Source organism: Phyllostomus hastatus, unplaced genomic scaffold (genome assembly GCF_019186645.2).
Source record: "Phyllostomus hastatus isolate PE091 unplaced genomic scaffold, TTU_PhHast_1.1 phas_contig_34, whole genome shotgun sequence".
Classification (NCBI taxonomy): Eukaryota; Metazoa; Chordata; class Mammalia; order Chiroptera; family Phyllostomidae; genus Phyllostomus; species Phyllostomus hastatus.
This window is the reverse complement of record NW_025333857.1, coordinates 53,763,808-53,790,773: the sequence shown is the minus strand read 5'-3', so window position 1 is coordinate 53,790,773 and position 26,966 is coordinate 53,763,808. Positions and strand designations below refer to the sequence as shown.

At 37.6% G+C, this 26,966-nt stretch overlaps 1 pseudogene; it reads left to right on the top strand.

The window, feature by feature from the left end:
- The first annotated feature begins 24,711 nt into the window (after window positions 1-24,711).
- The window catches only part of LOC123819606, a 55,602-nt pseudogene continuing 53,347 nt past the window's right edge, over window positions 24,712-26,966 (top strand).

The window sequence follows — 26,966 nt, the reverse complement described above, 5'->3', positions numbered from 1 at the left end:
GGAAGAAAGGAGGTAATGGAGAAAGAAGGAGAAGGGTCAAGTCAAGGAACACGTACAAAGGACCCATGGACAAGGACAATGGGGGGGATCAAATGTCGGTGAGGGGGTGGGCAGGACAGGGAAAATCAATGGAGGAAAATGGGGACAACTGTAACTGAACAACAATAAAAATTTTTTAAATGTAAATGGAGATGTTAATGCAATGTTCAGAGTGATATAGGAAAATGAAAGAGAGACATAGTAAATACACCTGGGGATAAGAAAGTAAATGATGTGTCTACTGTGTTATGAATGATAACTCTTTCTTAAGTATAGGCAGAGTGCTAGAGAGGGGCCCTAATCACAGGAAACAGTAAGTTTATAGGTATAAAATTACAGCACAGAAAAGTATGTTGTATAACTTTCAATTCAGAGACACTGGAATGTAGGGAGATTGTGGGGAGAAGGGAGAGAAAAGAGCCTGGGAAGGTAAGTGAGGTTTACTTAGGCTTTATATACTGTGAGATAGGGAATATGGATACTTTGAAAAGTTTTAAGCAACAAGGAGGTAATGCTCTGATTTTATGATCTAATATTTTAGCAAGATTTTTATGTCAGGTAGATGAGAAAAATCACAACTATGCCACCGAAAGAATGTGGAGTGGATGGAGAGGAAGAGAGTGAGAGTAACTCCCAGTTTGCTACCTCAGCAAAGTGTAATGGAAATAAATAATAGTCTCTAAATTTTAAAATGTTTTAATGTAACCATTCAAAGAAGAAATTATCAAGATAGGTAGGGGAAGTAGAACAGGGTAAAAGGGTGAAAAATGGATCAATGGTTACAGAAGGAGACTTGACTTTGGGTGGTGAACACACAGTATAATATACAGGTGATATACACCTTATACAGAACGGTATACTTTAAACCTGTATAATTTTATTAGCCAATGTCACCCCAAAACAGTCAATAAAATTAAAAAAAATAAATGATCATAATATATATAAGCTAAATTTTAATTCAAAGTTTATTTTTAAGACATGATAGAACTTACCAATAAAATCTTGGTTTGAGTTTACTTACTCTCAGAGTATGAAAAAGTATTTTACTTTAAAGTATATACATTTTTCCAGATTTTGGCTATTGGCAATAATGCTGCTAAGAACATAGGGGTGCATATATTCTTTCAAATTGGTGTTCCATGATTTTTAGGCTGTATTCTCAGAAGTGGGATCACTGGGTCGAGGGAATTCCATTTTAGTTTTCTGAGTAAATCCCACACTGCTTCTCACAGTGGCTGCACCAGTCTGCATTTCCACCAACGGTGCACTAGGGTTCCCCTTCCTCCACATCCTCACCAGCACTTCTTGTTTGTTGATTTACTGATGGCAGCCATTCTGACAGGTGTGAAGTGATACCTCATTGTGGTTATAATTTGCATCTGTCTGATAATTAGTGATGTTGAGTATTTTTTTTCATATGTGTATTGGCCATCTATATATCCTCTTTGGAGCAGTGTCTGGAAACAGCCCAAGTGTCCATCAGTAGATGAGTGGATAAAAAAGCTGTGGTACATTTAATCAATGAAATACTACAAGGCCATAAAAAAGAAGGAAATCTTATCTTTTGTGATAGCATGGATGGATCTGGAATAAAATAAGTCAATCAGAGAAAGTCAAATACCATATGATCTCACCTATGTGTACAACTAATGAACAAAATAAACAGATGAACAAAATGGAAACAGAGGCATGGACACATGGAACAGACTGACAGCTGTTGGGGGGAGGGGGGCACTGGATGAAGGAAGGTGAAGGGATTAGCCAAATAATTTACATATGCATAACTCATAGATACAGACAACAGTGTGTTGACGGCCTGAGGGGAAGGGGGAAAACAGGACATCTGTAATAATGTCAACAATAAAAATAACATTAAAAATAAAGTATATACATTTTTCAACAATACATGACAAATTAATGCTACCTCACAGAAGGTGGCTTCATAAGTTTATATTTTTACCTCCATCATGATCTCTCTTCTCAAAATCTGACTGGAAACCAGGTGGCAGAATCATGTCATGCGGAAACAAGGACTGTTTTTTGTCCTCTTTCTTTCATAACAACTTTCATTTATGTTTCTTGCCTTCTGGCACGAGCTGGCAAACCCACAGAATGCTGAATAAAAATCGTGATACCCGGCACACTTACCTCATTCCCAAATCCCTGGGAAAGCTTTTAAGTGTCATCTTTTAAGTGCCCTTTATCAAATTAAAAATGTTTCTTCCTATTCTTAGTCTGCTAAAATTTTTTTATCATACATGAGGGTTTAATTTTATCAAGTGCTTTTCCTTCCTGTATTGAGAAAATTATAAATATTTTCTAATTTATTTCAATAATGTGGTGAGTTGCATTGATGGATTTTCTAATGGTAAACCAACCTTGCATTTTTTTAAAGAAAGCCAAATGGCTTCAATACATTAACTTTAAACAAATTTATTATTGGCCTGACTCATGTGGCTCAGTTAGTTGGGCATTGTCCTACAAACTGAAAGGTCACCAGTTTGATTCCTGGTCTGAGCACGTGCCTGGGTTGCAAGTTTGTCCAGGTGTGGTCCCTGGTCTGGGCATGTACAAGGCAACAGATGGATGTTTCTCCCTCACAGTGATGTTTCTCTCTCTCTTTTCCCCTGTAAATATAATCTTTTAAAAATTACTACATTCAATTTGCTAATATTTTACTTACAGTTTTTTATATATGTTTTTTTGAAAACAATGACCGTAATCTTTCTTTTTGTGATATTTTTATCAATTTTGGTATTTAGTTGATACTGGCCTCATAAAAAAAATTAAAGTTGACATAAGGTTGGAGTTAGTTCTTCTGTATATTTTTGGAAAAATCTTACTGCTGAAACCAAAAGGACCTGTAGAGTTCTTTGTGGGAGGATTTTAATTACAAATTTAATTTCTTTCATAGGTATAATACTAATCAGATCTTTTTATTTCTTCTTAGGCCAGTTTTGGTAAGTGATAGATTCTGAAGAATTTGACCATTTCATTTAATTTTTCTGAATTTACTGGCATTTAGCCTTATGGTTTATTATTGATTTCTTTAATAACTTAAGTGATGTTTCTATTATCATTCTAATATTGAAAATTCATACTCACATGTGCATGCATTGTTTTCTTCATCAGCTACTTAGGAGTTATCAATATTATTAACCTTTTCAGAAAATCAACTTTTGGCTTTGTTGCTTTTATCTATTGTAGGTTTGCTTTCTATTTAATTTATTTTACCCCTCTTTTCCTCCTTCCCTTCCTTCTTTCCTTCCCTCCTTCCTTCCTTCCTAAGATATTGCTTATATTTGAACTTATTATAAATACTTAGATCTTGGATTTCAGCCTTTCTTTTCTCTAACATGTTGTTCTAAACTTGGTTAATTGTTTTCTACTCATTTCCTTTATTTATTATTTAGTCCAAAGTATTTTCTACTTACATTATGATTTTTTTTTGACTCTTGTTTTCTTATGAAATTTCATTTGACTTGCGATTTTATGTTATTACTATCGCTACATCAACTTTCTTTTGGTTAGCATTTGCATGCTATACCTATTTCTTCCTTTAATTCCTAAATTTTCTATGTATATCTCTTATAAGCACTGTATGGTAGATTTTACTTTATATCCAGTATGACAAACTTTATATTTTAATGAGACCTGACACATTACATTTAATATAGCTGTTGATTACTTCAATTTATATCTATCATATTACTAACTGCTATTTTTCTCATGTTTATATGTCATTTTGACCCATAGACATTTACTGTTTAACTTTCAAATATTTGGGATTCTTTATTATCAACTTTTATTCACTTTTGAATGGCACGTTTGTCAGAAACTGTACTCAGTATGTTTTCAATTCTTTAAAATATCTTGAAAATTGTTCATAGTGCAAATTTTGTTAATATTCTATATAATTCTGTTTTTGTAATTCCAATATCTGGGTTACATATGTCTGTGTTTAATATTTTTGTCATGTTTCTTAGTTCTTATTATGCCTAATTTTTATTAAATGCCATACATATGTATGAAAATTTACAGACTATGTAATTTTCCTCCCAACAGGATGCACCTTATTCACTAATGGACAGAGTTAGTGGGTCACCACAGTCCAATACGGGACTGAGTTGACTTGATGTCAGATGTAGGACTGTGTAAAGCTTGTTCTACTTCTGCTTTACCCTTCCTGCTCTCAGGGTGTAGACTTCCAGGGTCTATACCAGGTGGCCTCCCTTTTGAAGATTCCTAAACATCAATTTTTTATCCTTGGTGTTTTAAGTGGGTAGAAAACTCTGGTTTGGGTTTCAGATTCTTTCTTCTTTTGATTCTTAGCCTCAGGCCTTTAGGCATAAGTAAGGAATTTGGAAATTATCTTACAAAGTGCTAACTTCATGTTCTAGTTCTCTGTATTTTACTTCTTTTGGAGATGTTTGCCTCTTAAATCTTGGCTTCTTTGGAAGTTCTATATTCAGACTTTTTTACTCTCTGGTTTCGTTTGATTTTAGAAACTTTTGTTGGATTCTATTTAACAATTAGCTTCACACTTTCTCCCCACCACCACCTGGCCAAGAATGGGCAAATTCTTTTTGAGAAGAAATATACATTTTGTATGTTGAGTTCAACATAACAAACTTCTCTCCATAAGCTTGAGCCATTAATTCTGAACTGCCTCAGTAGCCCACCAGTGTATTCAGTATTCAGATGTTTTTCTTTTTATCTAAGTGATTTAGCCATTCTCAATAGGAGTATTGATCTCTTTTAGGCTCTTTCATCATAACTAGAATTATATACATATTTTAAAAAGTCAGGATAATATTTTGACTTAAAATATGTATATAATCTTTCTGCACACACAAATAGAACCCTTGAGGCCCAAATTTCAATTCATGATTTCTACCAAATATACAAAAATGTCTTTTATCCCACTTACTGCTTATTATTATGAAGGAAATAACTCTTTCAACCCCCCTCATTTTATAAAGCTATAATAATTTGTTTATCAAAAATTGAATAGACAACCCTGACTGGTGTGGCTCAGTTGATTGGGCTTTGTTCCACAAAGCAAAAGGTCGCTGGTTCAATTCCCAGTCACAGCATATGCCCAAGTTGTGGATTCAGTCCCTGGTCAGGGAGCATGCAAGAGTCAACCAATCAATGTTTCTGTCTCACATCAATGTTTCTCTCCTTTGCTTTGTCCCCACCTTCCCCTCTTTCTAAAAATAAATATATAAAATCTTTTAAAAAACTGAAAAGGGCAAAGAAAAGGGCATTCATTCTTTGAATGACAAAGAATACCACAGTTCAATCTTAGTTACAGACATAGAAAAAATTTACAAAGTGTTAATAAAGCATATCTATAAATGAAAGAAAGTTGATATATCCCGATGAAACAGTTTATTCCAGTAATTCATTCTTAGTTACATACTAGAAAATTGGTTAACATGATTAACAGATTATATAAGAAATAAGTTATAGGATCAACCCAGTAGATATCAAAACATAATTAGATAAAAACCAAGAAACCACATAAAAATAAACTCAGCAAAATAGAACTAGTTGCGATACAAGACAAAATAAGGCAAATACCTGGACTTTGGATGTAGGTAATAAATAAATGAATCATTATACAAACAAGATAACAGGCTGTGATTAATAATATAAAGGGAATAAACTAGGCAATGGAACAGGGAGGGGTGGCCACCTTAAATGGGACAATTACAGAGAGTCTTTTGGAGTTCAGTTAGCTCATGAGCCAGTCATGCAAAGAACTCATGGATAAGCATTTCAGACAGAAGGAAGAACAAATGCTAAAGTCAAGAGTTTAGAAAAGACTTCACATGTTTTTGGAATGGAAAGGAAATGAGTAAACAGGAAATACAGAGGGAAAAGTAGAAAATATATTTAAAAGCGAGTTTGGACAGTTAGGTCATGATGCACACGGTCCTTATGTACCCTGATACTGAATCTGGATACTGATTCCAAGATATACTTGAAGCTACTAAAGAGTTTTAAGTGGGGAGGAGAGGTAGCATGACTTGACTAACATTTTTAAAAGATCACCTTGACAGAGCTGTGGAGAGCTCACTAGAAAACTGCAAGAAGGTGATAGGAAACCAGATGTGAGAATTTGGTAACTGTCGGATGACAAATAATGGTGACTTAGGGCAGTTGGCATTGGAGGAGATAAAGTCATGTACAAACAGGAGGGTTTGGATATGGCTTGGGTGAGGGCTTTTGGAAAGATGCAGGGTGAAAAGAAGTAATCTGGAATGAAATTTGAATTTTGCCATAGCAACTGGGAGGACATAGAAGTGGCAGTTTAAAATATGAAAAAGAAAGAGCCTATATAAGAAATGTGTTGACTCATTTCATTAAACTTTTGGAGATACAATTTAGATTAGTTTCCCGTATCATACAGTCAAAAAAGTTCCAGAAAGAATATATTATTTACTGGGGGGAAAAAACACTGAGAACCAATATAAAAGAATACAATGTAGGTAAATATTTATTTTTATTTGAAGAATGTTTCTCTAATCTTAAAAATATTAAAGGAACAAAAAAATGAAAATTAAAAATATGTTAAAGGAACAAATCAATGGAGAAAACTGAAATATTTGACTATGAATATAGTGTTAAGAAACCTTAACACTAAAATGTAACTAGCTTAAAAATACCAATGACACAAGGGAAAAATTAACAATATAATTTTTTAACAAAGATTGCTATTTCATATTTATCAAGGTTAAATTACAGATGTTTAATAAATCTAAAGAGTAAGTATACAGGAGGAAGGATCCAGGCACAAAGCCAACCATATAATAAACTGCAAACAAGTATTGGAAGGTTGAAACAGGAGTGGCCTAGCCAAGAAGTGATACATTAAAATGTGTGAATTTTATCTGAGGGACAATGGGATGATGGCCAAATATGATCACATGACTAGGAGCAACAATCACGCTACAGTGTATGGAGTGGTCCAGTGTGGGCAAAACCAGAAGCAAAAATACTGGTTAGACTCTTGCAGCAACCAGATTATTTTAAAAAGTTCTAAAAATGTGGGACACAATTTCTTCATGGAATAAGGGATACTATTACAAATGACTTCTGGAAGTTGTGCTACCCCTGAAGTTTCATTTATGCTTCATCGACATCCAGAAAGCAGCTCTGTTCTCCCCATATACAGACATATACAAAAACCTAGTCTTTTGTGATACAGGTTTCAAGTTAGGAATGTCACACACGTTCCGCCTGCTCCAACCCTCTGTATTTTTAGCCAAATGTCTTTCAAGCTAAAGTGCTTTAGATTTTATGCTTCATTTTATGATTGTGAAATTAAAACTGTTGGCTTTTATGGGTATTAGGTCTATATTTGATTCTGGTTGTTAAAAAAATTGGGGCCAAATCTTTGGCCCAGTAAGCCTCTTTCCTGGAACTTTATCATACTTAAATAATCTAAAAGGAGATTTTATCTGGACTAAAATAATTATAAATGATTAATTGAGTAACATAATTATGACAATAAAATAATATATAACCATTTTAAAGGACTGTTATAAAGACTGTAGCAACAAAAATATTCTTATGAATCATTTAAGCAGAGTATGAATATATATGTACACTCTGGTTAAAGTGCTATAAAAATGATATGTATTTGGGGAACAGGTCTGTAAAAGGACAGTGAAAATAAAAAGAATTTGATTCACAGAGGTGATCAAACAGTGATTTTCAAACTTAATTTGTAAATGAATCACCTGAAATATTTAAAAATTCACATTCCCAGGCCCACCCTAAAAGATTTGTATTCAAATGACTTGAAAGAGGACCTTCAGAATTTATATGCTAATGAAACATTCCTAAGTGATTCTATGGCAGGTCATAAGCAGTTAACCGTTTGGGGCACTGTGACGGGGCCATAGGTGATTTAAAAGATTATAGCCATAGCCATAGTATTACAACCCACTAACATGGTTATGTTGTTTGCCCCACAAATATGAAATATGGGGCAAATCAGGAATATACTGCAGTTGATTGTCCAGCCTCTGGTCAAAATGGAATGGACTAAATTTTATGATATGTGTGGGTCAGAAATCTGACCCCCATTAGTCATTTTTTTAATTGCCTACATTTATGGGACGCTATGTTCCTTATCCACTCTCTGGGAAAAGACTGAGGCCATTTGCTTACTTACTGCTATTCAGTTCTCAGTATTGAGCAGAGCAACAATGCATGTATAACAGTTCATTCATTGATGAGGACTTTAAATGGTAGTCCTCTTATGGAGGAGGATTGGAGTTAAGCCTGGTGTCGTGGATTCAGTGTCTACATTCTGGGTGAACCTACATTTCCTTTATCTTGGCTATCCTCCTGCCTCCTCTTACGTGTGGAGACAGATCTGGTCTGTGACCCAACACACATCATACCCTGCTGTATTCTTGCTAGCACTCGCCCTCGGGTACTGAAAGGTCTCTCTTGCATCAACTCTCTAGTTAGCTTCCTGCTTTGAAGGGACTTTAGCAAGAAGCCTGTATCTGTGGCTTGCTGTGATTTAATTAGTGATTTCTATTTAAATGGCCTTTGTGCTTGGCGCATACTTAGAGAGCGTACAATAAACATTAATGATTATCCATTCCATCTGCTGGTCTGGATACTTTAAATGCCAACATTGTCCTTAATCCTGAACATCTCTGCATCTACTGTATTTTGCCATGTATAATGTGTACTTCCCCCAAATTTTTGAGGAAAAAATAAGGATGCACATTATACATGGGCATAATGCTTACATACCATGGGTATAATAATGGCCACAATGATCCCATGTAAAATGTTCACAAAACATGGGTGTGCATTGTACATGGCGAAATATGGTACATAGCATAATTGGACTTTAAATAAATTAACCACTATGACCTTTTGAATGTCCCAGCCTCTAGGTTCTTTCTGGTTCTTGTTTTATTTTTCTTTCCATCTGTTCATGGGGATAGAGTTCCTGCAAGCCTTGTATCTAGTCTCATCTTATTTATAACAATTCGATTAGCAATTATATATAATTTCTAATGTAGACACAGACAGAGCAGGCACATTAATAGTTACCTTCCCAAAGTACATCATATGTACAAACTAAGTCAGTGAAAAGGAAAAAGAGGCAGTACCAGCTTAGGTACTTGGCACACACAGTTAAGTTTATTCTCACACAATTCCATATTAGATGAAGAAAATGAAGTTTGGAGATAACAGAGGTTTAAATGAAGTGACAAAGGCAAAATTTCAACTCATGTATGTGGCTGTACTGCACTTTTTTGCTACTATATCGCAAACGTCAAACTGTCTGGTTCGTTGAATTTAGTTTAAAAAGTAAAAATGAACCACTTAGAAGGAAAAGATTATTGCTAGCAGTGTGATATTAGACTAGCCAAGCCTTAAATGAAGGGTTTTTTGCGTATGTGTTCTTTGCTTTTCTAGAATGGGATATCTCAACTATTTGACTATATTTTAACCTTAGATTTTGATCAAGGCCAAAAATAATGAAACAGAGAAGAAATATGAGGTTTTTAAATGGAGATACTGTGAACAGATTCTTAACATAAAGTTAACGTGCAGGGCAAATGAAGAGTTGAACAAAAATGATGAATTTCTCATTAAAATTTAGCTTGACATTAAAGTGTGTCAAGGGTACATAGTTCTGAAAGACTGTTGGACAATTCAAAGAGTGTGAGCAAAGTCAGAAATGGTTGCACGGTCACTATTCCATCCTGTGAATTGAATCGCAGGGGACCATTGCATAGTGACTGGCATGAGGATAAGTTCAAAACTGAACAATACAGCGATGCAAATTAGGGGGCTGGTGTTGGTCTGCCTGAGGATAGGAATAATGAATGAGGGAGGCTAGGTCATGTGAGAATTTTCCTTTTATTTAAACATGCTAATAAGAGTTTTAAACAGAATTGGAACTGTAGTTTGTATTTTAAGGATATCCGTGTCTTTTCCATTAAAATGCTCATGGAGACAGTTGATAACACCTAAAAGTCGTTCTGAGAACTAAGGTTATGTGTCCATCATTAATAAGAGACCCAGAGGAATTTCCATGGACCACCAGAAGAAGATAAAACAGGACTGAGAAATAAATTATGACCAATGTATTGAATCCCAGTGGGAGGAAGTGGTGATTAAGGATGATAGGAAATCACTACCAATATAGTTTTTTTATTCTCTCTAAATTGAAGACTTTGGATAAAACAACCTGAGCAACTGCAGATTCACCCCGTGGGTATATATTTATTTTTACAGTTAGAACCAGGGCCACATGTCACCCTTATCCCCCATCAATACCTCTCCTTTTTCATCCATTCAAAGAAACAAACCCTCAGGGAATGATATGGCAGGCTAAAGAAGGAGAAGACTAACAGTGTACTATATTTCTTGATGTGTCTTTTCACTTACATGCAGTCATGTATATGCAGAGAGAGGCAGAAATAATATTGCTATAAAATAATGCAGAAGATTATAGGATTCTTATACTTTGTTTATTGGGGAAAAAGCCACAGATATTTTATGTCAGATTAATATACTAAAATTAAGAAAATTTAATTTATGTCAAAGTAAATTCAATTTTTGTGAATTTAATGTGCATTTAACTTTTATATTTAATTCTTCACACTGCCTGGTATTTATAACCTTGATTATTATTTCCATTATTTTATTAGTATTATTTTTGTTTTTAATTTATTTTATATACCATTTTTAAGTTGACTTCTCTTCCATTATTCTGACTGTTGATTTTTTTCTGTCGGCCCATTTTTTAGCGTTGTATATTTATAATGTTTTAAAATATTTGGTAGTGCCAGTCTCTCTTATTATGCCTTCAAAAATGTTGATTTGCCTATTCAAGTATGCTTTTCCTCTCAGAATTATTTTAGCTATTCTCAAATGTAACTATATGCAATTTTGGATGTTGATATTGTGATGAAACCAAAAATTACTTAGGGAAGAATTGCTACCTTTATGAAATTTATTCACATGAAGGACTCCCTGAAATACTTTATAACTTTAATGGGAATTCTGACATTTCTTACATAGACTTCCTACACATTTCTTGCTTTTTTATTTTTATTGTGTATAAAATATTTTATTTCATTATATTATCAAGCTGATAGTGTCACTATGAAGGAAATATATTAACATTTAAATTATAGAACTCTGATGAAAGCTTGGAATAAAATGAGTTGTGGATTAATAAACTAGATGATTCAATCAAACAATGCTTTTACTTGAGCAGAAGCTAACATTCTAATGACCCAAAAATGAGGTAATGATATGACTCAAATATAGAGACAAAGCCTCTGTGACCATCTCCCATAAGTTATAAGATTTCTATTACTGATTTTAATTTGAATTAAGTATACCCCATCATTATCACAGACAACAGTATGGTCATGTCGCAGCCAGTATTTCTATTCATCAGAAAGCAAAATATGGAAAAGAAAACCCCAAATTTCTTACAAAGTTTACCCCAAAATTTGAATGAGACAAGTATTTCCTAAGTGAGTAAACATCTGATTATCCAGGGAATCTAGAAGTAAGAATTTAATTAAAATAATTAAAATTAGTTAATTAAAATTGTATTGATTACTTAAAATAATTAAAACCACAGAGTGTGCTCACTGACTACACAGAAGCAAACTAGAAATCCATTATAGACAGATAACAGGAGGATCTCCAAACAGTTGGAAACTGAACAATATCTTTTGAAATAATCCATGAGTGAAAGAGAGAAACTCAAGATAGATAAAAAGTTACATTAAACAAAATTAAAGTGAAAATACACTAGAGTAAAATTTGTATAACAAACACCAAACAAAAGCTAAACAACTCAGTTTAAGAATGGGCCATCAATACTCAAATAGACATTTGTCAAAGAAGACATACAAATAGCCAACAAGCACAGGAAAAAGTGCTCAACATCACTAACCATTAGGGAAATGCAGAGCAAAACCACAGTCAGATACTGCCCACACCCACTACGATCGATGGCTATTATCAGACACATTAAAAATAAGTCTGGCAAGGATGTGAAGGAATTAGAACTCTTGTGCCTTGGTGGTGGGAATGTAAAATGGTGAAGCTGATGTGGAAAGCTATTCCTCAAGAAATTAAATATAGAATTACCATATAAGCCAGAAATTCTGGCAAAAGAAGTAAAAGCAGAGATTCCAACAGATATTTTTATATCCATGTTCATAGCAGCATTATTCACAATAGCCAAAATGCGGAAGCAGTCCACGCGTCCATCAGGTGAATGGCTGAACAAAATGCAGTACATACATATGATGGAATGTGATTTAGCCTTAAAAAAGAAGGTCTGACACTTGCGACAACAGGGACCTTGACATTATATGAGGTCACATAAGCCAGTCACAAAAGGACGAATATTGTGTGATTCCACTTATATGAGGCACCAGGAATCGTGAAATTCATGAACACAGAAAGTAGAATGATGGTTTTCATGGGCGGAGGGGAGAGAGGAATGAGGATTTATCTGTTTAATGGAAACAGAACTTCAGTTTGAGGAAAATGGAAAAGTTCTGGTGATGGATGGTGGCAATGGCTGCAGAACAATGTGAATAATGATATGGAACTGTGCTCCTAAAAGCAGTTAATGTGGTAAATTTGATAATATGTATATTTTAGGATAAAAAATTGTGGAACCTAGCTAGAGCAATAGTGAGAGAGAAATTTATAGCATTAAATGCACACATTAGAAAAGAGGAAATGTTTCCAAAAATGTAACCCACTTTAATAATCTAGAAGAAGAGCAAAATAAACCCAGAGCAAGCAATAGGAGGAAGTAATAAAGATAAGAGCAGAAATCAATAAACCTGAAGAAGAAAAAAAATAGACATATTAACAAAGCAAAGAGCTGGTTCTTTGGACTTCAATATTATTGGCAAACCTCTGCCAATACTGTCAAAGGGAAGAAAGAGAAAATTGAAATCACTGTATAAGGAATGGAAGAAACATATCACTACCAACTCTCCAGAATGTGTATGTATCAAGTGTTCTGCTTGAGACACACTAAGTTTGATATAAATAATGAAACTTCTGTGCCGTAAAGCAGGCACTGGGATTTAGGTGCCTTGCTGCACAGGGACTCTGGTTGAAACCTGCCTGTGCGGGTCAAAATGTTTTTTGGTTGTTTGCTGCGTGGCGGTGCACCCTCCATCTGAGAGCAAACGAACCTGGTTAACCTATTAGTTGAGTGCCTTGCACAGCGAGGCTTAGTTTGTCTCCTTCCTTGGGGATCATTTATTAAAGATGTAAGAAATAAAATGAGAGCATGTTTAAGTTTCCTTTCATTATGTCATGAACATTTTTGCATGATTGCTATTTTGTAATAGCTTCATTAGTGAAAGAATTAGCCACCTCTGCATCCTGAATGATGTCATTGCAGTTACTGAGTATAAATGAAGGAGGGTCACCCCGTGAAAGAAAGGAATGACAAGTTTGTGTTTTTGTAACTTGACTGCCCAGGAACCTTGTTTATCCACCTCCTCACAGGACAGCCGGGAGCTGTGTGATTGATCAGGAAGCACGTCCTCCAGTTCTGCTCAGACTTTTGAAACTTAAAGTAGAAAATCATTATCTGAATGCAGAGAAATCAGAGTAGGTGATAGCTGATTGCTACTTCATGTTGAGTAGAAAATAGGGACTTTGTTGAGAAACCACTCAGACTGATGTCTGTCTCCAAGTTCTGAACATCTTCACTCACTGATTATAAAGAGAATCTTTTATACAATGGGGCCCCTTGGGAGGGAGAAAGTAGTCTCTCCTGACTTTGACCATAACTTCCACTAAAATGCCAGGAGATGCCACCATGTGTGCTGTTCAAAATCACAGGAATTTCTGCAATTATATGCAACAACATTTCTCAACCTTTTGGCCACCCGTTTAAAGTGCATTTTTAAAAGATTATCAAAATTTAAAACAATAATGTAACCAAATCAAAAGAACAAAAAACAGGTGCAGCTGCCTGTTGCCACAAAAGCCAAACTGGTGCAGGTTCTAAAGAAAAGTGGTTTTTTCAGGTGCAGCACAATCGGGGAGGATGGTGGACCCCCCGCCTCAAAGCCCGTCTCCTCAGCAAGGCTGACACAAAAGCCAATGTCCAGAGCTCCTGCCCCACTTTAAAGTACAGTCCTTTGGAGTCCACAGGCAGCTGTTAAGTGGTCCAGGTAACTTGGCTTGCTCCCAGTTGCTGTCCAATTCAGGTCCTTCCTGGAGCCTGTGTATGGAGCCCACATGGCCATGGACCATGCAGCTGCTGGGACCACATAGTCACAGGCTTCTGGCCAAAAGAGCATGTGAATGCACAGGCAAGTGCATCACCCAGTGGGCCAGAGAGAGTGAGACACTCCCTCCTGGAGGCCATGGGTCACATGGCCTTAGCAGGTGAGTGTGCCTTGTGAGTGCAGGTCACAAGCAAGTGAACCACAATCAAGAGAAAGCCAGACTCTGTTCCCCTGGGATGATATTACCTTGGATGTGAGACAAATCAGGTGCTTTCTCAATAGGACCAATCAACTTCCCAAATTTTCACATGCTTTATGTGGGCCCACCTCCAAACCAATCCCTTCCTTCCCCAGGCTAGCCTGACAGGCCTCTCTGGTCTAGAGCCTCCCCCTGTGCCACTTTACTGCTGTGGCACATGTGCCTGCCTTCCCCGGATCCCACCCCCAGTCTGGTACTGGAAGAGGAAAGAGGCTTTCTCCTATCCAACGTCTTGCTAGCTTTTCTCACACTAAGCCTAAGAACCTCCCGCTGCCACCATCTTGGCTGACAGGGGAGACTCCCCAGCACTCCAGACAGACTGTCAACTGGTAACAATAATACAAATGAAACAATATACTTATACATTGACCATTCCAATGATTATTTTAGGTCACTGACAGAGATTAAATTATTTGAAATCTTTCACTGACGTTTCTATATCTGGTATAATAGTAAATGGCTATAGTTGCCAGTTGGGGTCATATTCAGTTGCTGTATTTTTTAATTCTTTTTTCAATCAAAGTAGAATGTTCTCATTTAAATTTTAGTCATCAGGAGTGGGCAATAGTCTTCACTACACCTGTTTGATTGTTTTTGGAGAATCAGATTCAAAATGGACCTAAAATTTATAGACAGATTTTTCAGTGACTACATGTAATATCATCTCAAAAGCCGCAAAGTCAAATGTCTCATCAGGGGAGATAATGATAAATGGGTGTCTGTCTACTCTCTGTTCCACTCATCTCTGTAAAGCATTCCTTCAGGTTTGGATTAATCATGTCTAATACTATATACCAACAATTTCATTCTCCAGCAGGTATTGTGAAATTGTGAAAGTCATCAGGCAATCTGCAACATGGTTTAATTTTCTTTGGAAACTTTAATACTTTATCCTTAACTTGAAAATTCGTGACATTTTAGCATGGTGTCCTGGATTCAGACTGTTCAAGATTCTGCCTGTTTCAGTGAGAAACACAATTTAAGTAAATCATTTATACTCTTGATCTGGCATTATTAGAAATGTTTCATCAAATGTCTCACTTCACTCATTTGCATACTTTTATAACAATCTGCATTCTTATGTGCATAAAGCCTTTTCTTTGCATAGCATATTGAGGGACATGCATGATTTGATCATATGCACAGTTACCCTCTTTTCTTTTGACCCTGAATTGAGAAGAGTGAACTCTGGGGCCACACTAGCTGGGTTTGAATCCCAGCTCCACTACTTTCTAGCTGTGTGACCACCAACAACTTACTTAACCTCTCAGTTTCTGTATTGATAAACTGAGGGTCACACTAAATAGTAACAATTCCATCAGCCATAGTGGTAATTAAATGGTCAGTTATTGACACATCATACATGTTCAGAACAAGTTATCCATTATTATGTATGAATAGCACAAGATTGAAGAACTTACTTAAATATCAGTGATTTTATCTGTTTAGTATATGTAGTACTTGTGATTTTAATTACTTTTCTAAATAATTATGTTTTATTAGTCAGAATTATTCTGACATTAATTAAAGGGAAACAATCTTGGACGTTTCTTAAATAGAGAAAGAAGTACATTGTTTCACATAAACAGGAAATCCTTGAGGAGATTCCACATGAAGCCTGGCTGAATTAAGAATTCATACAATGTTAGCAACAATAAATGAATCTCTTTTTTTCCTCTCTCTTTTCAATCTCTTGGTTCCGCTTTCCCAAATTTGGCTTTATTTCCAGGAAAAAATGGCTTTTGGTCATTCTGCCCTCATAGTTCTTAACTATCACAATCTCAAAAACGAGAGACACCCTCTCACGGCAGCTTTCTAAATTCCCATGTAAAATAAGTACATGGAAGTGGCTTATGGGAAAAACCAGTCTCTATAGTTAACTGACCCTTTCAACCTTCTGTCTAGAAACATTTCTTCTTATTCTTGGATAAAATGTCAGGCATATCCCATATTGTTTAGTTAATGGCACACAGTTTTATTTCCCTGTGTTAGGAGATCCAGGCTAATGCTAAAGCTTCAATGTCTCATCCACGTGAATGCCTCTTCCACTCCCCAGCTTGGCCCTTCTGCAGGCTCGACACTCTGCAATGGGAAAGACAGCTGATGCTGGTTTCCGGACCGCTTTCTGTCCCTGCTCTCCTTCACCTCCTCTTTTACTCACCCTGCTTCCTTTGAATCCTGAGACTAGGGGGACAAAGACAGGCAAGGACGGGAAAGGTTTGCCCGTAGGTCATGGCCACAATCTGGCACTGATACCCTCTGACATTGGCAGATGTCCAAATGCTTACTCTCCTTCTAATTGAGCCCTTTTTTTGGTTTCTTGGAGACTTGCTGGGCCCTCTTACCAGTAGTTCTTCTAGCTAGACATGTAGTATTTTCTGCTCAGGTCCTGCATCTGACAGACATCCCAACACTTGCTATGGAAAATTTACTCCCATTTTAGTTAGTGCTCTAGATTTTTTATTATTTAAAACATGCACACCCCACTGTCTTCCACAGGACTGACACCCAGCTTTTTTGTGCCTCCCATCTCACCTCCAAATTCTGTAAGCCACTTCTCTGCTGGGCTTGGGAAGTGAGCCTGCCTGCAGGCAGTGGAATTGTCCTTTCACTCTCATGTGATGTGGTCGGGCTTTGCTGCTGCCCTAGTCCAGTGCTGCCTGGAGTTTGGTAGATACATTTTTCCCATTCTGGAGTTGTCTTGGTAGCTGTGTTCAGTTGGCTCTTCCACCAACTGCATTTTTCAACTTGGTTTCATTGATATTATAGGTAATATGTTGACCTCTAATTTTTTATAATAATTGCTGAATGCTTTTTAAAACAAAAGATTTTATTTATTTATTTTTAGAGAGAGGGGAAGGGAGGGAGAAAGATAGGGAAACATCAATGTGTGGTTGCCTCTCGAGCGCCCCCTACTGGGACCCAGCCCACACCCCAGGAATGTGTCCTGACTGGGAATAGAACCAGTGACTCTTTGATTCACAAGCTGGCATTCAATCTACTGAACCAGACCAGTCAGGTTGGCCTTTGATTTTATTGTTTATTTCTCACATTGTTCAGGATCTAGGTAGGGTAGAATATTCTTTTTGTCACAGGAAGGAAGAGTCTCAGTGGTCTTCAGAAGGTCTAGGCCATGGCCTCTGCCTTCAGATTTTCAGTCTAATTGGAGAGCTAAGCGAGTAAATCTGCATGTGTAGTTTAAGGTGCTAATAATGATAATGGCTTTCTTTTTTTACTGAGTATTAAGTATGTGTAAGGCTTTACATATATTTTATCATTTAATTTTCATAGCAACCTTCACTTAGGGACTATTATTTATAATCTCCATTTTATAAATCAAGGCTCAGAGAATTTAAATAACTTGCCCCAAATTAGGAAGAGTCAGAGGTCAAATTTGAATCCAGGTCTCTCTGATTTCAACTTTGTCATCAGCACCCTTGAAGACCTTCCTTTGACTGTTAGAAGCTTGGAGTCTAACAGAGAGTAATTTCAGGAGGTAGCATTATAAGGAAGATATTATTTCTATGCAGTGCTTTGATGCAGTAAATATTATGACGGAAGGTCTTTCTTCATAAGCTCATGTCATTACTTGGCAATGACAGAGTGTGTGCTTAGTCGGCTTGGGCTGTTACAGTAGTGCCACACCCTGGGTGGCTTATAAACAACAGAAATTTATTTCTCACAGTTTTGGGGGCTGAAAGCTTGAGATCAAGGTACGAGACTAGTTGGGTTCTGGTGAGAAATCTCTTTCAGGTTGCAGACGGCTGACTTCTCATCATATTTCACATGGCAGGAAGAGAGTGAGTGAGCTCTCTGACCTCTCCTTGTAAGGGCACTAATCTCACTCATGTGGGCTCCATCCACATGATCTGATGACCTCCCTAAGGTCCTGCCTCCAAATACTATCACACTGAACTCTAACCAGTAGAGTTCAATACATGAATTTTGGGGAAAACAAGCATTCAGTCCATTACAATGTCCTAGGAATAAATGCTTGAATCTTAAAGCTTATCTCTCTCAGGAACCCAACCAGTTCAAACACTCTTCCTTATGCATACTGACCATGTGTGTGTGCTCACCAAAACCCAGTGCATTTTAAATATACCCTGAAATATAAGAAGACTCTATTTAGAATTAGAAATCCCACCATCTCTGAGGTTTCCAAAGGTTTATTTAGTACACTTTAGGGACTATTTAAAGAAGTACAACATTAAAGTTCACCAAATTCATTAGAATTCTGATTTTCTTTTAAAGGTGACTTTTACACATCCATTCATTTGATACTTACAATGACACTACGGAATTGATTCTTATTATCACCACTGTAATTATTGTTATATTATAAGGAACCTGAGGCTCAGAGTTAAAAAGTGGCTTGCCAACTCACACAGTTAGCGGCTGGCTGGACTCTCTTCTGATTGTAAATCTTCCTACTCTACCTCAGAGCCTCAGAGGCTGCCCACGATCGGTCTAGCTTTTCCTTGGCTGGTTCCTCCAGAATGATGGATATCTTCAAAAAGTCACCAATGTGACTGCAAGAGCTGATTATTGGCTGGCTAGAAATAAGACATACATCAGACACAGCGGTCAAGTACAAGTACGTTTACAGAAGCATTGTTTTTAATCATGGAAAGCTGGTATGACAGATAATGTTTTGAAATATTAAATTGTGTTTTGCTTTTCCAGCTATTAAAAAAAAGAATGAGCTGTATTTATGTTTTATACTTTGTATTTTCCTTCCCTCATTCCAAAAAGGCAACCAGTACTTGTCATTCCCCTCCCTTGGCTGTAATTTCTAAGCACAACAAAGTTACTGACTAAAAAAAAATCCTTTTTAAGGCCTTTCTGGAAGCTTAAGTTCACTGTGGGTATCATGAGGCAGAAGTGAGAGAAGCCAATCCCCAGCGGGGTGAGAAGTAGATAAAAGCAGCAAGAGAGTCAGGCCATCCCATCAGTTTTAAAGGGGATGGCAACCTTCTAATTTGTGGTGTATTGGAGATGTAGCATATGATCCACTGAAATATTCATGAAAGCAGGAAGAAACCTCAAGAGGGAATGACTATTTCATAAAAGCTCACTAGGCTGGACCTTAGATACTAGTGCTGGATCATAGACAAACATTCAGGTGCCTGACTCCAGAGCCACAGGACTTTGAAGTTTGGTGTGGGACAGATGATAGGTTCATCAGGTCTTCCCGGATGTCCCAGAGGCGGGAGAAGCTTTGTGAACAGGTTTTGCAGAAGCTCCATCACCACCTTTGTACGGAGGCAGGGACAGAAGGAGGATTCTCAAAAAAATTGCTTTTCTAGACAGCTACTAGCTGGAAACTTGAAGTCAGATTTAATTTTATTTCACAACAATAGAGCATATACATGCATGTGTGTGGGGTGGAGCTGGATTGTTGAAACAACTTGAAATATGTGGATAATTTTTAACATTGACTGATGGGTTCGTGGGGGCTTATAATATTATTCTGTTTCTGTATGTTAGAAATTTTTCATAGTGAAATATTTTTAAAAGTCAACAAGGTAACAACATATATACTTATATATTGTAGAATAAGGTTCTTCTTGGCCATGCTGGAAAGAGCTTAGGGAGCGCAACTTAAAGCAATGCCTGCCACGGGCACAGAAGGGAGAAGTGGCAACATACATGAGAGGCATTCTCCATCCTGTACCAGGATTCTCCAACTTCTCTTTTTTACACAGTCAAAGTTATCAGAAATCAAAACATGACATTTTAGTCCTTTTCACATCGAACAAACGTCATGCTTTTGTGAGGGTACATTAATAATTTGAATCAATAACCAACTATTTTACCATAAACAAAGTTGTCCGATATTTGATTCTATAAGCCTCTTTAAAAAAAAACCTGAGTGAAATGTTTCTGCTTGCATTCGTTCCAGGGAAAGCACTACTAGGAACAGACACGGAATGAAACTACAGTCCCCTATCCACTAAACCTGCTTAAGGCAGATAATCTGGCTGGCTTTGATCCACCACCATAGAAGCAGACGAAATAAAACCTAGCCTGGATCCTCATCAGAGTTCGAGGGCTGAATTTCCCTTCCACATTCAGACAAGAGCCCCGGTGAGCAGCTTTTGCTCCAAACCCTCTCCCCAAGTCCTGCCGGTGCTCTGGGATGGCAGGGTCAGCCCTCAGCGCTCTCAGATTCTTTTTCTTCTGGACACCCTGAGCTGTCAGACTCTCTCATGCTCCTGAGGTGCTGGCCTCTTTCAAATTCTGCCGTAGAACCTCAGCTCAGCAGGCCCAGAAGCCTGAACCAGCACAGACCCCTCTTCCAGTCCAGCTGTCTAACACCAAGCAGGCCCAGATGAGGAAGCTCCAGCTGCGGGGAGTCTAAGCGGCACCCCAGAGAGGCCTGGGGTGGACCCTGAAGGACTGCCTGCTCTGTAAGTGGCGCTGCCCTGGAGAGGGGCTGTGCTCTCCTGCACCAGTCGTCAACCAACAACAGCTTCCAGTAGCTCAGGAAGATTTGAATGTGCTCCCAAGGAGCACAAACGACCAACCAGCCATCCTTGGGACTGGCCCAAATGCAGCTACTTCCCCAGAGAAAACAGCTTCTCCTTTGCCACTGCCACCAACATTAAGGCCCCTGACAGTTCCTTGTCCCTCAGGGCTGAGGATGGAGTATCAAAACCTGAAAAGGTTTCACAGCCTCCCCCACCCCAAGGGTCTCCAAAGTGATATGTGGCAAGAAAACCTTACAACTTTCACCTCCATTCATTTTTATCTCGCAGGCTACAAAGCTTCAACAACAGGCATGTAGGATTGGCAGAGGCCTCCCCACTTGGTTCATGAGTCAGTTAAGGGGTGAGTTATTTCCGGAGGGGAGAGTATAAATCCCACAACTCAGTGGGGCTGACAGCGGCAGCGCACACGTTTGTTCGAGCGCATTTGCCGCACAGGGTGGCTCGGGTGTGCTTGCCGTGTCCTTCCGGGAGTTCGGTATCCCAAAGAGTAGAATCTTCATGCTACTGAAACTGGTAATGACAAGTTGTGACAATATAAATCTCTTTTATGTGTTCCTTTTATTTTTTGTTTTGTACAACACAGTTCCCTTGTTGTCTTTTGGCAAAGAACCTGAAAGAGGAACAGTTTTCTTTCCATTAAATGACAGGGGCTCCAGATTGGCTGACCTTCCCTGGGATGGCGAGTCCCTGGCAGTGGAACGCCACCTAAAGGATCCTCAGGAAAGACAGACGCTGATAGACGCATTGTTAGACATTCTAACAATGAGCGAGAGAGTGGCTCTTTCTGCTTTGTTTCATTGTATTTTTAATCCTGCTATGCAGATAGAATGTTGAAAAATAGATGTTGGGAAATGTTTACCAAAATGGAGTCAAAAATGATATGTCTCAGACATAAACTTCTCATATCTTACACTAAAAAAAATTGCAACAGAATTCTCTAACCTATTTTAAGATCTTTCCAATAAAGTTTCAGTGATTTCAAAATCATTTGGTTAAAATATTAAAGTAAGATTTCTTCTGACTTACTTTAAAACTATCTGGGGAAGGGAGACTTTATTAAATTTTAACTATACCAGTGAACAAGAGATTTTGTGAAATGGGACTAAGAAATTAATCTAATGCAGGAAGTGCTGGTGATGATATAACTCCTCTGCTAGATCCACAGATCTTCTGAGAAATATCTGCAGCCAAGACAGTTGTCAAAACCAATAATCAAAATAAAGTGAACATGACTAGACCTTTCATTTCTGAAACATAAAGCATTAGGCCAACATTTTATTTAAGGGATGAAGCGTATTCCATCACAACACAATGCTAAAAAAAGTTATTAATAATTTAGCAAGAGCCTGAATACAGATTTTTTTTGTTTTATTTTATAAACATAACTAAAACAGTTAAAATGTCTAATTTATTTTTAGTATATTCTTTGTGCAATGTCTGTTTTGGTAAATTGTTTGTAGTGTGCACATTACCTAGTACTGTATTACATGTGTGTATATTATGTATGTGCCTATATATATGTACATACACACACACATGTAAAGGGAGAGAGAGATCCAAAAATTCCCTTGGATTTCACACGTGAGACCCAGAATAATGTTTAAACCACAACTTGGAGCAGGGCTCTGAGGATGGTGCATTTCTATATCCCTTGCATAAAGCGTGGCTCTATAGTCAATAAATGTTTGATGAAAAAATGAAAATTTCGATATGACTAGAAGTTTAGTTTGTTCTTATATAAAATAAGCATACATTAGTTCTTTTAAAATGTTTTAATCCAACCATACATACACGGAGCAGTGAAATAAGATCGCAAAATATTTACTTTGTAAAAACAATTACTACTGTTAGACCTGAGAAAAGGTGCCTGATGTTTCCATTACTAACCACTAGATGGCAGTAGCTCTACATTTTACTCTCCATCTTCTGGTCCCAAGAATCTTTCCCTAGTGGTCTTGGTATTAGTACCTGGAATGAATGTTATCTCTGCAGATACTTGTCAAGAAAAAAGCATATCTGCTTTAAGAACTCTGAGATTGATATTCCTAATGCAAATACATTTCTGCACTTGTTTCTTGTTGCATATATCTATGACTATAGCAAGTTATCCACCAATTTTATCATCTTGAGGCTGTATATTATTATAGCAGAATCAATAAAGAATTTATTTTAAGCCATCGGAGTCCATAAAGCTCTGCATATGGAAATGTTAAGATAATTGCAGTGCTTTTATATAGCATTTTGTTATTCTCCTCCCTTTTCTTCTTCCCCCTAACCCCATAGCTTTGGAATTCCAGAATGAAGACATGAGTATAGCTACAGATACAGATAAAGATGTCAGAAGTTAAGGCTCTGCTCTTCCTTCTCTTTCCAGGTATTGCTGTCTATACACAAACAAACCGCCTAACTGTGACTGAGAACTGCCCAGTTCCTCTCCCATGGAACAGAGCTACAAAAAGCACCTGCAAAATTCACGTGTTTGGACAGAAAATGACAGAACTGGAGACAGGTTAACAACCGGGCAACATGAAATGCTCTGCAGCTCAGTAACTTAGGAAAGTGATACTGTGAAATTTTCCTTTGAAATAGGAACAAATTCTAGATCAGTACTTTCATGGGGCTGTTTTGTTTGAATTTATTCACGTAGCCATAGCAGGGTACTGGAAAGAAGCTATACCCAACATCTGGGAATTGATGTTATTGCTAAGTAGTTTGGTCTAAAGCCCTTAGAGATAGTACCTAGGTCTTTTAAGATTTCTTTGTTTTCTATGACTTCATAAACTACTAATGCTAAATGACTAAAAAATTGAGAAATGAAACAGATTAGTTTCAATGTTTTAAAAACCTCTTGATCTTTGAATTTGTATCTTTTTATTCTTCAAATACTTTTAGCTCTGATGGGTCCAGAAATGCCGTTTTATTTCAGCATCTCTCTATGCCCTAACAACGGCCTTCTCTCCCCCTCCCCCAATTTTCAGATCTTTCTAAGAGCGATATTAAAAATGAGAGAGCAAGAGAGAACTAAAATGTGGATACTCTGAGTATTCATTCTTTTAATTAAGTAAATATTGGTGATGAAGAAACAAAAGCCGCAGATTTCTGTGATTTATTTAAGGACATACTTGGCTGTTTTATGATAGAAAACTTGGGTTCAAGTGACAACTCTCCCTCATGCTTTCTGCACTTATTGACCTTAAATTCCATCTCAATCTAGTTCTAACTGGTTTCTTCAGAGAGAAAGCAAAAGGATTATTTTGAAACTGAATCTTCTCTTGACTACCTACAACCAAATGTTGTTGGAAATTATTATTAAACCAACCAAATCAATGGGAATCATGTGGTATCTCCAAAGGACCATTCATTCCTTCATTTAACAAGCTCCCCTAGACTGTCCAGCCATTGTGTTCTCATGTAACAGAATCCAGAGCTGGAAGGAAGAAAAGGCAAGGGGGTCTTTTTTCAGGGAGGATAACCTTTTGGGATATCTCCTAGCTCACTATCCTCACATGTCTTTGGGCAGAACTTGTACCTTCTCTAGTCCAGCTGCTAGGGAAATGTACGAGGTTTCTGTGACTCTCCTAGACCAATCATGAGCCATTCCCTAGACAGGTCTGGGTATATTTTCACCTGAACAGGAATGGCTGATAAATCTAGTGGTGGGAGACAGTGCATGGACTTTATTGGAGAGAGGCTGGTAAGTTTCAACAACCAACAGGTCACACAGGCGAGTGTTTCTGAACAAAGTAGTAGCAGAATGGGATGGTTCAAATGTGTCAGAAATAGCCCAGAGTAGAGGGTTTCTCAAGAACTAAACCGTGGAGGAGACTGCAAATCTGCAGTGTAGGATGACCAAGGCCACCGTGCATCTCGCATCTCGGAAGGGGCTCTATCTCCCTGCGTCATTGTGAGGGATGAGACTGGTTTGTCTAAAGCACTGGGTGGGGAATGTGTAGTTTTAGCCTTCTTTTGGGATGATTCTGGTTGCCTTTGGGCACGTAGTGGGCCTGTTTGCCTCACTGAGAGAGTGTGTCAGTGTCCAGTGGGCTTGCAAAAGTAATTTGGGAACTGTCAATTGTGTTTCCACCATTAGATGCTGAGGGACTCAGTACCACTACAGTGGATCAAAAGGGCCAGAAGGCCTGCAGTGCTGTGGCGATGTTCCAGTGTGTCTGCCACAGTTACAGCTTCGGGAGACTCCTGGACACGTGCCGCTGCCTGTGTCAGTGCCCTGGGTCTTGAAAGATTTCGGGCTTCTTTAATGCTCGAGGTAAGGGTGGGCAATGGAAAGAACTGTCGAGAAAACATTCCAAGTGGCTGCATCAGTGACTGGGGACAGAACTGGTATTTCTGAAGCTCCGGATAATAAGGTACCTGTGTGTTTGCAAAACAAACAAACAAACAACAAACCCTCTGGGTTAAGTATAGTGGTACAAGGGGGAGATGCTGCAAAGCAAAGGATAAATTTTAGGCTGTTTAATGTGTTTGTTCTGTGCGACTGGATTAAATTGTCCTTTATCAAGTATGCATCACCACTAGCCCCTTCAGATGTGTTCTTTTTTAATGACAGTAGAGGACAAGCAGCATATTCATTGCCTAGAACGCTCTTCCCCATATAGTTCAAATGTAAAGTGTGCTGTGAAAACCACTCACATGTGATTTGTAAAGTGGATGAGGAGGAGAAGCCATTACTCCCTGGGACCACTGAGGGCAGACACCTGCATAGACCTGAAGTTTATTGCAGCTTCCCAAGGAGTAATAGGAATCATCCAATTCAGCATCTCGAAATGGACTGTTTGCATACTTACATATATAAACTATGTAGGTATATGATTATACATATACTGCACTGGACAGGAGACACAATTAGTTTGGCTGAAGCCATTTTCCACCAACAGCTGGCCAGATGGCATTAATGAAAATGTCTTCTCCTAAACCCTGAAACTAATATAGTGTTATATGTGAATTATGCCTCAGTGATAAAAAAAATGTAAAGTGGAATACAAATTCTATTGTGACGCTAAGAATTTTAACATCTCGTTTGGTTTTGTTTAATCTCTGTCAGCAATTATTTATTCAGACTCCCATGCCGACTTATGATTATGGTGGATATAAGAAAAAAAGATCGTTTTCACTTGTCTTTAGATGCTACCATCCTTTGTGAAAGGAACTGAGGTCTGACCATCTGTAATGGAGTGGGCAATGAGGTATGATTGCTTGGGGTCCAGAGACGAGAAAGAGAGCAGTCAGGATGGAGGAGTCATGAGAAGAGACACTGAAATGGGGAAGTTGCTTATTTCAAAAATTGTGGTAAAATACATATAACCCAAAATTTACCAACTTAACCACTTTTAAGTGTATTGTTCAGTCATGTTAAATATAGTTAAATATAATATTGTGCATCCAATCTCCAGAACTCTTCATTTTGCAAAACTGAAACTTTATACCCATTAAACAACTCTCCACTCCCCCTCCCCCATCTCTGGTGTCTCCCAACCACCGCTCTGCGTTCTGTCTCTATGGAGCTGGCTGTTCCAGGTGCCTCATGTAGGTGAAATCAAACAGTATTTGTCTTTTTGTGTCTGGTTTTTCTTCCTTAGCATAATGTCCTCAAGGTTCATGGGATGGGGGATTTTTGAACAAGCCAAGAACTTATAGAATTAGGAGATGTAGAAAAACAGACTTCAAGTGGGGAAATAATAAGTATTCGCTCAAAGTAGGAGATGTAGAAAAGCAGACTTCAAGTAGGGAAATAAGTATTCACTCAAAGTACTTTAAAAATTGTAGGATTTATATGGGAAATCCATCAATGAAGAGGAAAAATGTATTTTAATACTCTTTACTGTTTAAAGGAAACATTTTATTACAATAACAAAAGAAGAAAAATAGTGTATA